The sequence below is a fragment of the Phyllostomus hastatus genome, unplaced genomic scaffold, assembly GCF_019186645.2.
Source record: "Phyllostomus hastatus isolate PE091 unplaced genomic scaffold, TTU_PhHast_1.1 phas_contig_58, whole genome shotgun sequence".
Taxonomy (NCBI): Eukaryota; Metazoa; Chordata; class Mammalia; order Chiroptera; family Phyllostomidae; genus Phyllostomus; species Phyllostomus hastatus.
This window is the reverse complement of record NW_025333916.1, coordinates 18,176,100-18,188,605: the sequence shown is the minus strand read 5'-3', so window position 1 is coordinate 18,188,605 and position 12,506 is coordinate 18,176,100. Positions and strand designations below refer to the sequence as shown.

Genomic DNA, 12,506 nt, shown 5'->3' with positions numbered 1-12,506 from the left:
GGCCTGGCCTTCCTTCTGGATGGGAGGCCACCAGTGTGAGTGTCACAGATGCATAGACACGATTTCGAATGCCAAGAAGCCTCTTTGTCCATAAAAAAGGACCTGTTGATGATGGTTGCTTCTTTTAGACTAATTTTTTTAAATGACTAAAATGTAAATTGGAGAGTTAACATGTGTCTTAGTAGTTCATGTAAAGGGTTAAGTTAATTCAATCTTCTCCTATGAAAAGGTTTTGGAGAAAATACCCAGATACGCGATTTACAGCCTGATGTTCTCTTTCCCTGTTGTTCTACATACAACCATTTCTGATTTAATGTGCATTCATTTCTGCCAAGTGTACCTTTTCAATGGGTTTCTGAACCAGACAGACCACTGCCACGTGTCTGACACCCCCTCACCTGGCCTCCGGAGGTAACTTACAGACTACTGCAGGTTACTGTCAGAGGCACACTCGTGCTTAAAGACCTCTGACTGCTTTCCAAGCAGGAAAAAGTTCAAACTTCTGCCCAACACAGAGAATCCTTCACATCTGACCAACCTACTCTTACAGCATCAACTCCTGCCCTTCCCCATAAAAAGTGCCCTGTGCTTAATGCAGAACTAACTTCTCCCTGTGGTTATAGAAGGTTCATGAGGATTTGGTCCTTGTACACGTTCGGTCCTTTGCCTAATATGCTCTTCCCCTTCTTTCCTGCCACATGTAAATTTTGAGTCCCAGGTTAAATGTCACATCTTTGGTGAACTTTTCACTTACTCCCCCAGTCTTTCTCTCTCCTCTGTACTTCCACTGCACTTTCTACATACACACTTATCTATCCCACTTATCTTGGTATCTTATCTACACTTACCACACTTATCTCTGTGTATTAATCAGTTGTTCACAAGTTTGTCTTCCCCTCTACCTCTGCCTCTCAAGGGGGAGAACAATGCATTCCCAGGACCTAGCACAGAGAAAGAGAAAGAGAAAGCTCAAAAATTTGAGAGGAACAAATAAATGGATGGAGAAAAGGTCTCTACAAATAAAGATTGAAGACACTAAAAATTAACAGGTTACTGCACAGTTTTTACTGAGCTTTTCATCCAGCCACTTCGTGACCTTGACTTTTAGGAAGTCAGTCTGCACACAGATGCTCCTTATTTTATAGGATAATGGCAAGTGGGGAATGCTTGGAACCCTGTGAGAATTTAAGCAAATACCAGAATTGTTTGTCCAATCTGGCACCTGGTCAGTTGCAATGACGTCAAAGGGGTTGTTCAAGAGCATCCGAGGAAGCACCGGTCCTGGCCTGGGAGAGAATTCTCACTCACCCCTCTAACAAGTCTTTCTGGAGCACCTGCTGTATACCCGGGGCCACGCTAGCTGGCAGCAAACAAGACAGGCAGGGCTCCCTGTCTCATGGCAAGGGTAGAAAAAGAGGCAAGATCTCCCCATTCATGGTAGATGGTAACTGGGCCTCTACGAGGAGCTGCCACCAGAATGACAGGACAGAGCCGAACACCATCAGAGAGGCAGGTGCCCAGCACAGGGACAGGAGGCTCAGGGCCTTGTTCAATTATATATTAGTTGACGGGACATTCTGTGTCGAGGCTTCTTTTTAATTAAATACGTTAAATTAACTATACTTCAAGAGCACTGTTGTTAGAACTTTAGGAAAACTTAAGCTAAATGGCTACATATAAAAAAATTTCTAGCTGTTTTATGATTTTCATTATTTTTCTCTACATTTTGCCACATTTCTAATTTCACTGACATGTATGCAAGGGGTAAGGATAATGCTGTGAGTTTGGGCCCTGACCAGTATGGCTCAGTAGGTTGGAACATTGTCCTATGAACCAAAGGGTCACGGGTTCAATTCCCAGTCAGGTTATGTACCCGGGTTGTGGGTACAGTCCCTGGTTGGAATGCACAGGAGAAGGCAACGGATCTATGTTTCTCTCTCCCATGGATGTTTCACTTTCCCTCCCTCTCTCTCTAAAAGCAATGAAAAATGTCCCTGGGTGAAGATTAAGAAAATAAAATCAGTGTTGTGAGTTTGGGAAGGTTACTTACTCTAAGTTTCCGTTTTTGAAAAACAAGGATAAAAACCATACTCACTCTAGTGTAGTGCCTGGCACAGGAGGAGTGTTCAACAAATGTTAGCCATTTGTACTAGTGATAATCACCACCAGCAGCAACATCCAAGTGTGTGGAGCAAAACAGCAGCCTATCTGGGTGTTTATGAAACACATACCAGATGTAGGTAGGTATCGCAGCCACACTCTAAAGCACCATGCTTCATAGAGTAAGTATTCTAAGCAGAGAGCCCTCCTTGGTAGCATTCTCTTCTCTGTAGGTAATTTCATGAGAGTCGAGAAATGAATTGTGAGGGGTGTTGTTGTTATTCCTGGGGCACAGCCAGGGCGACTCCTCTATGTTTCCATGAGTTTCAGTAAAATACACCAGTTATCAAAGAAAGAGTTCAAAAGCCAGAGCCTGTGATTCAAATTAAATGTCAAAAGCAGTATCTGTATTCAGACATTCATTTGAATATTTGAAGAGGTTTTAAATGGTTTTCAGCATTCGGGACAGATAAAGGCTCTGACCCCCAACGCCCAGGCTGACACTAATCAGACTTTACGTCCCAACAGAAGGCACCAGCGTGGGGAGCAGCACTGCTGCGCTGGCGCTGGGGCTGGGGCTCTGGTGGAGTGAAGCTGGCAGCCAGGCCCCCAGTAACTGACGGAGCCACCAAGAGAGCTGAAGATAAGGAAGATGAATGCAGGGAAAGGCAAAAATCAGGAATGAATGGAGATTAAAAAGAGAAAGATTACGTAGGGTTGTAGTAAAAGAGTTCCTCATTTTAATGGGGCCATTGTCATTGGTTATAGTGAGATACCAATGGGGCTTTAGCTTTCCTGTACTGTTTATTAGGGATAAAAAGACTCAAAAATCTGTCCAACAGCTGAAAACATTTGGTTTCTGAAAGTAAAAATTGAACTGGGAACTGGAAAACTGTCCTAATTTACTATGTATCAGTAGGCAAACAACTGAACTTTTTTCTCCAATTCGAAGCACAGGTGGTCACCGATCTCGGAGATCCTGAAATGAAAGTTGTGAGGTAAACAGAGTGTGTTGTGAGCTACTCTCACTTAGGAGACAGGGCAATGCCAGGTTTGATCTGATATTCTAGAACCCACAACAAGTACCACGGAAGCCCTGTGTTTGGAGTATTTAGGACCAACAAAAATACATGTATGTTTGTCCTTTTTTATAATTAAAGCCCTCTTTGTTTTCCCTGCAATTTGATCTTGAAAGAATGTCTAACTTTTTTTACTAATAAAGTTATGAATTTCAGAACAAACTAAAATTATTCGATACCCTGAGGGAGTATCATGGTTTAGTCACAATTTGGCCCCCCTTCCGGATCTCCCACCCCTTGAAGGTGGCCAGATAATTTCTACCAGACAGCTGTTCAGCTGTCGGGAATGTCAATCAAGAAGTGATAGATGGAAAAGGTATCACAGAGGCACTTTAGAGTCTGTCAGGATAAAGGATGGCAGGAGGGAAGTGAAAATACCATCAAGAGACAGGAGAAAGCAGAACTGTGTATTGAAAATAACAAGCATTCCAAGTACTTGTATGGTGAGAAAGATGGGGATTGAGTTCAATGATTTTTTAGAGAATTAAACTAGCGAAAGCTCATGGATTCTATTCGGGCAAGCGACAACTACTTTAATATACCTTTACGTTTCCAAATATACAAGTTAAATGTTTTGAATTTACCCTTAAAGCAGAAACATTTTATTGGATTTCTACTTTATGGTAAGATAACCTTTTAGGGTTACTCAGAAAAATCAATAAACCAAACTGAGTACACAGCCAGTTTGGTTTCCCCAGAGCCCTCCCTGACATTTACTCAATGGTAGAGGCTCTCCGGGTGTCTGGGTGTCCAACTACAGTTGGAGAGATGAAAAAACCTCACGAGAATATTGATCAGCGTGATCCTCTTTGAAGAACAACAGGGTAACATGTAATGACAAAGGCAAACATAACTCAATACACCTAAATATTAAGACATTTGTTAAAAGAATTTAAACACTGCATGCATAGTTAACAAAGGTAGAAAAAAAAGATTTGCTTTGGATGCCCAGATGACACTCGTTCCAAAGCTGAAGTAAATCAAACTGAGTCTGTGGACTCCGGGTCTCCTGACCACATGGGGAGACAGTCCCCCTTCTGATCAGGGAGCACAGTGAGATTTGAAGAAACCTGGTGGCCCCAGACATCCACACAGGGGAAGACAGTGCCAGCTCTTGGGAGCGGAGGCGGCTGGGGAAGAAGAGACCATGGGGGAACAGCCTGGTCTCTGTGCCTAGCGAGAGGCCAGAGGTTAAATGGAGGCATTTCCACAATGCTGAGAGAGAGAGAGAGAGGCCCAATATCCGGGAAACTGTATCTCCTGAACAGCCATGAACCAGGATCTAAAACAAGACCCAACGGTCAAACAAATCAAAACAAATGCCCTTGACCCCATCAGGCGTCACCAAGTCTCTGCAATTAGATCCTGATGTGGGGCCCACTTAGTCTCGGACAAGATTCTCATAAAATGTATGGTGACTGGCTTCCTCATTTCATAGCAGGCTGGAATCTGCCAATCAGAAGGGCACACTGCTGGACATGGTCTCTGTAGAGACCGTCCTAAGAGTAAGGGAAAAGAATATGAATAACAAAATACAAAATTTAAAAGTAGACCACAAACTAAAAATGTATGTACCTGTTTTTCCAACAACATTAGGTGACCTACACTGATGTATATTAAGGACACCACTGTATGAAGCATAATACAATAACTAAAAAATTAAAATGATGCCCCTGTATCATTAAGGCAGTGAGAGGCTAGTGGTATAGTTAAGGATAGTTTGCTTAGACCTAGAAAAAGGTTTATAGTCAGTATTTATGACCCCGATCCTCTTTACATCAATAAAATGTGACCACCTTCACCTGTCATCTTCTAGCAGAGGTCACAGCTACAAGCATACAAAAGCTTTTACTGTCCCAGCATAGAGTTAAGCCTGTACACTAAAAACAGATCATTATTTACAGGTCAAGCAACCTGCCTCCTGTGTTTTATAGCTCCACTGGAATGGTGTTTTGAAACGGCAAGTCAGGGCTTCTCTCATTCCTGGTAATTCCAGGTCACCCTATGAGGTTAGAACAATGGGGGATGGCCTCAGGGAAGGGATGTCAGCAGACCATTAAGCTAATAAGTTTAGCTTAAACATTCAGAACCGGTTAGGGAAGAGAGAGAGCTAGACAGAGTAAGCAGACAGGTTGTGACCTTAAGGCACCCAGGCCCTGTCCCCAGGACTGCATCCCAGGCTGGAGGGAACAATGGATCTGGGGACCCAAGGATGGAAATAACCTGTGCTTCATCCTCCCAGGGACAGCAAGGCTCCCTGCATGTCCCTGTGCCCAGTGTGGTATGGCAGCAGCAGGTGACAGTGACTGCAGGCCCAGTGGCCCTCACACCACAGTGTGGAAGAGGTGGCAGTCCCACTGATGAGTGGTTTTCCTTGGATGTGGCAAAAGATGGTCCAAGTATCTGCAGGCAAGGAGGCTGCAGCAAGACCTAGGTGGGTGACCGGAGCGTGAGTAGGGTGATGACGACAGACCATGTGCTCCCCTCAGCTCCAGTGCTTTGGGACGAAACAAAGAGGCCTTGAATCAAGATGACCTGAACAGTTGGACTGCAGCCAGGCTTCCCCCACCCAGCAGAACTGAGACCCCAGCAGTACCGAATCCAGCTACAGGAGGAAAAAGAAGCAAGTTACACATCTTGGACGTCTCAGTTTGAGGACTGAAGTCTGTGATCGATGTGTGTGAGCATTTTGGCAGGATGTTCTATGCTTGATGGATATAATAATTGAGGTTTCTTTGCAGGTGGAACAGAAGATGAACCCATTTTTATTGTTGTGATTGTTTTTATTGTTGATGTGGTAATATGTACCTCACTTGTGGACTCATTCACAGAGTTTTACCTTCTTATATAAAAGCAATTACAGGGACACCTCACTGCAGGTTCAGGTCCAAACAACCTCAACAAAGCAAATATTGCAATAAAGCAAGTCACGTGAAATTTTTGGATTCTCAGTGCATATAAAAATTATGCTTACACTATACTGTCTATTAAGTGTGCAATAGCATTAGGAAGAAAACAATGCACAAGTCTTCATTAAAAATACTTTGTTGCTAAAAAGTGCTAACCATCTACAGTGAGTGATGACCTTAGGCCAGTAACGGGTCTCGCCGCAACGTTGATGGCTGCTGCGTGATCAGGGTGGTGGTGGCTGAAAGCTGGGGTGGCTGTGGCAGTCTCTTAAAATGAAGTCTGCCTCATCAGCTACCTCTTCCTTTCAGGAACAGTTTCTCTGTAGCACAGGACACTGTTCTACAGAATTGTACCTGCAGGAGGTCTTTCAAAATTGAAGTCAAGCCTCTCAACTCCTGCAGTTGCTTTATCAAATAAATTTATGTAATAGTCTGCATCCTTTGTTGTCATTCAACAGTCTTCACCAAAAGTAGATACTAGTTCAAGAAATCACTTTCTTTGCTCACCCCTAAGAAGCAGCTCCTCATCTGTGAAATCATGAGACTGTGGCAGTTCAGTCACACCGACAGGCTCCACTTCTGATTCCAGATCTCTTGTTATTTCCCCATCTGCAGTTGCTTCCTCCACTGAAGTCCTGAGCCCCTCAGTCATCCATGAGGGCTGGAATCACCTTCTTCCAAACTCTTGTTAATACTGATATTTTGATCTTTTCCTATACAGGCATCTAGAATGGTGACTACTTTCTAGAAGGTTTTCAATTTACTTTGCTCAGAATCATCAGAAGAATCACCAACTATGATGGCTCTAGCCTTGCAAAATGTATTTCTTAAATAATAAGACTTGAAAGTTGAAATTACCCTTTGATCCATGGGCTGCAGAATGGATGTTGTGTTAGCAGGCATGAAAGCAACATTAATCTCCTTGTACATCTTCCACTGGAGCTCTTGGTGACTAGGTGCATTGTCAATGAGCACTAATATTTTGAAAGGACTTTTTTTTTTTCTGAGCAACAAGTCTCAATGGTGTGCTTAAAATATTCAGTGAACAGATGTGCTCTTATCCAGGCTTTGTTGTTCCAGTTATGGAGCACATGCAGAGTAGATTTAGCATAATTCTTAAGGGCCCCAGGACTTTCAGAATGATAGATAAGCACTGGCTACACTTAAACTAACAGCTGCATTAGCCACTAACAAGAGAGTCAGCCCGTCCTTTGAAGCTTTGAAGCCAGGCACCTACTTCTCCTCTCTAGCTGTGAAAGTGCTGGATGGCATCTTCCAATGGAAGAGTGTTTCATCTACATTGCTAATCTGTTGTTTAGCGTGGCCACCTTCATTAATTATCTTAGCTAGATCTTCCAGATAATTTGCTGCAGCTTCTACAACAGCACTTGCTGCTCCATCTTGCACTTTTATGGGGTGGCGACAGCTTCTTTCCTTAAAGCTCATGAACAAATCCTCCGCTAGCTTCAATCTTTCCTTCTGCAGGTTCCTCACCTCTCCCAGCCTTCACAGAATTGAAGAGAGTTAATGCCTCACTCTGTATTAGGCTTTGGTTTAAGGGAACGTTGTCACCGGTTTGATCTTCCGTCCAGATCATTAAACTTTCTCCATATCAGCAATAAGGCTGTTTTGCTTTCTTTCCAGTATGTTCACTGGAGCAGCACCTTTAATTGCCTTCAAGAACTTTTCCTTTGCATTCAAAACCTAGCTCACTGTCTGGTGCAAGAGGCCTGGCTTTTTGGCTTATCTTGGCTTTTGACATGCCTTCCTCACTCAGCTCAATAACATCTAGTGTTTGATTAAAAGTAAAAGATGTGAGACTCTTCTTTTCACGTGAACAACTTAAAGGCCACTTGTAGGGTAACTAATTGTCCTAATTTCCATACTGTTTTGTGTCAGGGAATAGGGAGGCCGAGGGGAGAGAGAGAGAAGAGAGAAGAGCCGACTGGTGGTGCAGTCAGAACATATGTAATACTTACCGATTAAGTTCACATCTTATATGTGTCGTGTCCCCAAATGATCACAAGAGTAACATCAAAGATTACTGATCACCATCAAAATATAATATAACATTAACAAATATTCACAGGTTCAGGGTGTTAGGACAGGAACAGCTTTAGGAAAGGAAAGGGGACTTCATTTTGCCCACCACCATCACAATGATCAAGTTTATCCTAGGACTGCTAACAATCTGCAGACCGAATAACAAAGTTCAGGGAATTATACTATACAACTCAACGACCTACTGTAAAGCTTTCAAGACAGCAAGGCACTGGAATAGGGAGCCTACTTAAAGAACCATATTTAAGTGATCATGCAATATTCAGCACAGTTAAAAAAAGGTTTTGCAACAAATGATTCTGGAGTAATTGGATTATCTACCAGGGTGGGGAAAAGAACCTTGACCAATGCTTGTTTAACAATATATACAAAAACTAATTAAAGACAGATCATATTATAACACAATAGTAAAAAGAAAACAATTAAAATATAGGCAAAGGATTTGAATAGATATTTCTCCAAAGAAGATATACAAATGGCCATTAGGCACATGAAAACTAGTTTAATATCATTAGTCATCAAGGGAATGCAAATCAAAGCCACAAAGAGCTACCACTTCACACTCATTGGGATGGCTATCACAAAAAGACAATGACCAGTGCTGGAGAAGATGTGGAGAAACTGGGACCCATATGCACTGCTGGTGGGAATGTAACAGGGTGTAGCTCCTTCGGAAACAGTTGGACAGTTCCTCAGAAAGAGTCACCACATATATTAGTATATGTGAGTTAGTGTGAGTTATATGTGAGTAGAGTTAGTATATATGCAGAAATACCACTCCTGGGTATGTAGTCTAGAGAAATACAAACATGTCTACATAAAAACTTATATATGAGCCATGGCTGGTGTGGCTCAGTTAACTAGAGCATCGTCCTGTACACCTGAAAGTCTCAGGTTCGATTCCCAGTCAGGGCACATGTCTAGGCTGTGGGTTCGGTCCCCAATTGAGGTGCGTGTGCGAGACTCTCAAATCAAAGTCTCTCCCTCTTTCCCCCTCCCCGCTCCCTTCCCAACTCAATAAATGTATCCTCATGGAAGGATTTAAAAAAATAGCAAAATAAATAATTTAATAAGACTTAGAAAAACCCATATATTCACAGCAGCATTATTTATAACAGTCTGAAAAGTGGAAATATTCATTGCCCATTAATTGGTGAATGGATTTTTAAAAAATGTGGTAGGTTTTCAGTAGCAATATAAGAAATATCCCACAATAAAAAGGACTGAAGTACTGACACATGCTACAATATGAATAAACCCTGAAAACATGGTGCTACATGAAAGAAGCCAGTCACAAAATGCCACACACTGTGTTACTCCACCTACATGAAATGTCTAGAAGAGGCAAATCTACAGTCACTGAAAGTAGATCAATGGTTGCCAGGGCCTGGGAGGAGCGGGGAATGCTAATGGACACAGCATTTGGGGAGGGAGGTGGTAAAAATCAGATAATGGTGATGACTGGGTAGCTTTGTGAATATAGTAAAAACCACTGAACTGCACACTTTAAAAGGGCGAATTTTATGGTAATGTGAATTATATCTTAACAAAACAAAACTGTACTAGAAAAATAAAGATGGATCAAAGAACAACAGAAGAGAGTATCTTTCTAGAAAAACATGAGAATATCTTTACAGAAAAACCTAAGACACTATCTCTGTGACTCAGGGATAGGCAAAGCTTTCTCAAACCAACAGCCTCTGGAAAATACATTTGTGTATAAAAACTGATAAGAGCCCTAAGCAGATAAGAGGACACTGAGTGATGATAACACTTCAAAAGCAGAATTAAGCAGCGGGAGGAAGTACAGCTTGGTCAGCTGGTGGGATCTCACTGCAATTAAACATCCACTGTGTACTTTCTGTCCTCTGGACGGGAGGTGGTGGGTTTAGGGTTATCTCTCCTTGGAGTCACATGGCTGAGCACCGCCTGCCTGATAGCCACAATCCCAGCCGGCGGCCTCACACACCTCTCGGAGCACAGGTGAGGACGCCCTCAGGACGACAGATGTGACTCTTCCAGACAGGGCATTCCAAATTCCACCTGAATGAACGCTCAAAACCCAGAGCTTCCAGGACATGTCAGATTTTTTGTTCTCGTTTTCACCAGTCCATCAAATTCACTTGGCTTCTTTTCGCAACAGTTGAACCTTTCTGGAATCAATGTGTCTCTCTTTCGTGTGCAGACCCCTACTTTTATACCTCAATTTTTCATCAAGGCCCTTTGTTGTAAGCTGACCCTCGAAAACATCTGCCCAGCATGTGAGGCACAACATTCTTTTTTTTTTAAACCTTTTGTATGTACACAAGGAGACTGCTTCGTTGTTTATTCCATTTTTGGCTTCCTGCAAGTTTAAATATGGAATCAAGTGGAAAATGACTTCAAAATACTTAGGAGATTATATAAATCTTTTCCATACTTCATGTAGTCGGTCACGAATATTATATTAACCCTACCATGTATCAATGGTGTGCTAGCGATTTCTTTTATTTTCTGATTTACATACAGTAAAATTCACTTGTCTTGGGTTGCAGTTCTATGAATTTTGACAAATAGAGCCATATAAAAAGTCACAATCCAGATATGGAATAACTTCATCACCCCAGAATCACACCCTTGTGCTGCCCCTTTGTAGTCCTCCACCCCAGCCTTACCTCCTGGCAACCACTGGTAAGTTCTGCCTTTTCCGGAATGTCATACAAAAAGAACCATAAAGTGTGTAAGCTTTTGAGTCTGGCTTCTTTCATCCAGCGTAATGCATTTGAGATCCATGAACTGTAATGTGTGTACCCACAGTTCGTTCATTGCTGAGCAGTGGTCCACTGCAGCACTGCACCAGTTTCATTGACCCTTTCACTAGTTCAAGGACATTTGAGGGTTTATTTTCTCTAGTTTTTAGCAGCTAACTGTAAAGCTGCTATAGACATGTGGGTATAGACCTGCATATGTAAACGTGTTTTCATTCCTCTTGGGCAGATCCCCACGACTGGGACTGCTGCTTTCAGGATAGTTTTTTGTCATCTTTGGTTTTCAGTGGTTTGACTACAAAGTGAGCATAGTTTTCTTTAGATTTATCTTGATGGGATTTTACGGGGCTTCTTGAATCTACACATGTATCTTTCACCAATCGGTGAAGTTTTCAGATATTATTCCTTCATATATCTTTCTCCTACACTAATATTTCTCCTCCCCTTCTGGGGCTCTAATGACATAAATGTTAGATCTCTTGGTAATCGTTCATAGGTTCTTCCTGCTCTCAGCTCGATTTTCCCCTCTTGGTTCCTCTCTGCCTTTCAGACTGTGTGATGTCTACTGGTCTACGTTAAGGTTCACTGACCCTGTCCCTTTATCATCCTCATTCTGATACCGAGACCACAGAATAAATTTTTAACTTTAGATACTGTATTTTTCAGTTCTAAAATTCAATTTTGTTATTTTTCCCCCTATTTCTCTTCTGAGAAGTTCTATTTTCCCATCAATTTAAAAAGTGTTCAACTTTATCTTATGGAGAATGGCTATGATCAGCCCAGTGGGATCCAGTTTACGAGTTTTGACTCACCCTCTGTGGACCGAGTGCTAATGTCAGTTTAGTTTCTAAAGCCTTTGCTACGCTGTTTGGGTTTGCCCAGTATGTGCACCACTTAAGCGTCAGCCTGAAACTTGGGCAGTGGTTTGTGCTGCAGTCGAGTTGCCCCTCCGGGGTGTGCGGCACATGCACCCCTGGGAGGTAAGTACGGGACTCACGTCAGTTCTTACACGGAACCCAGCTCTCTCTTCTCTGAGATTCCCCCCAATGCCCTCTAGTCCTTGGGGCTCCCTTTCCCTGGTGTCTCTGGGCATAACACTAAGTTTCTCTCAGCCTCCTATTCTATCATGCACTTCTATACAACTGAGACTGCCTTTGGGAGCAAAAGAGAAGAGATAAAATAATGGGATTCTCCCGCACTCTTTGGACAAAAGGGGCTCCTTTGGCCTGGTCTTCTAATGAGAGAGAATCTTCTTTAGGGGTTTTAGGTGGCCAAACCCTCCTACCAATGCAATGCAAATCCTCAATTGGGACTGGCCTTGGGGAGAGAAAAGACAAAAAGAAAAGAAAGAAAATAAAAGAAAAAAGAAACAGAAGAAATGGGAAGTCCTCTATATTCTCGAGAAAAGGACCCCCCCATCCAAACCTCTGGTTAGAAGCCAGGAGTTTCTCGTGGAGACGTTGCAGCCGAGGCCTGCTGCGCAGTTCTCTAGCTACACCAGTCCTCGGGTCCAAGCCCTGAGACAGGTGAGAAAACGCGGTAACACTGACCCCTGGTGTGAGGGATGACAACGGTTTGCCATCACTCCCATCCCCATTTGGCTGCTCCTG

At 42.7% G+C, this 12,506-nt stretch overlaps 1 protein-coding gene across 1 annotated transcript in view; it reads right to left on the bottom strand.

Moving 5' to 3' along the window:
• ARSB (arylsulfatase B) overlaps nt 1–12,506 on the bottom strand; it is a 140,844-nt gene that overhangs the window by 69,224 nt on the left and 59,114 nt on the right. The window lies entirely within an intron of this gene.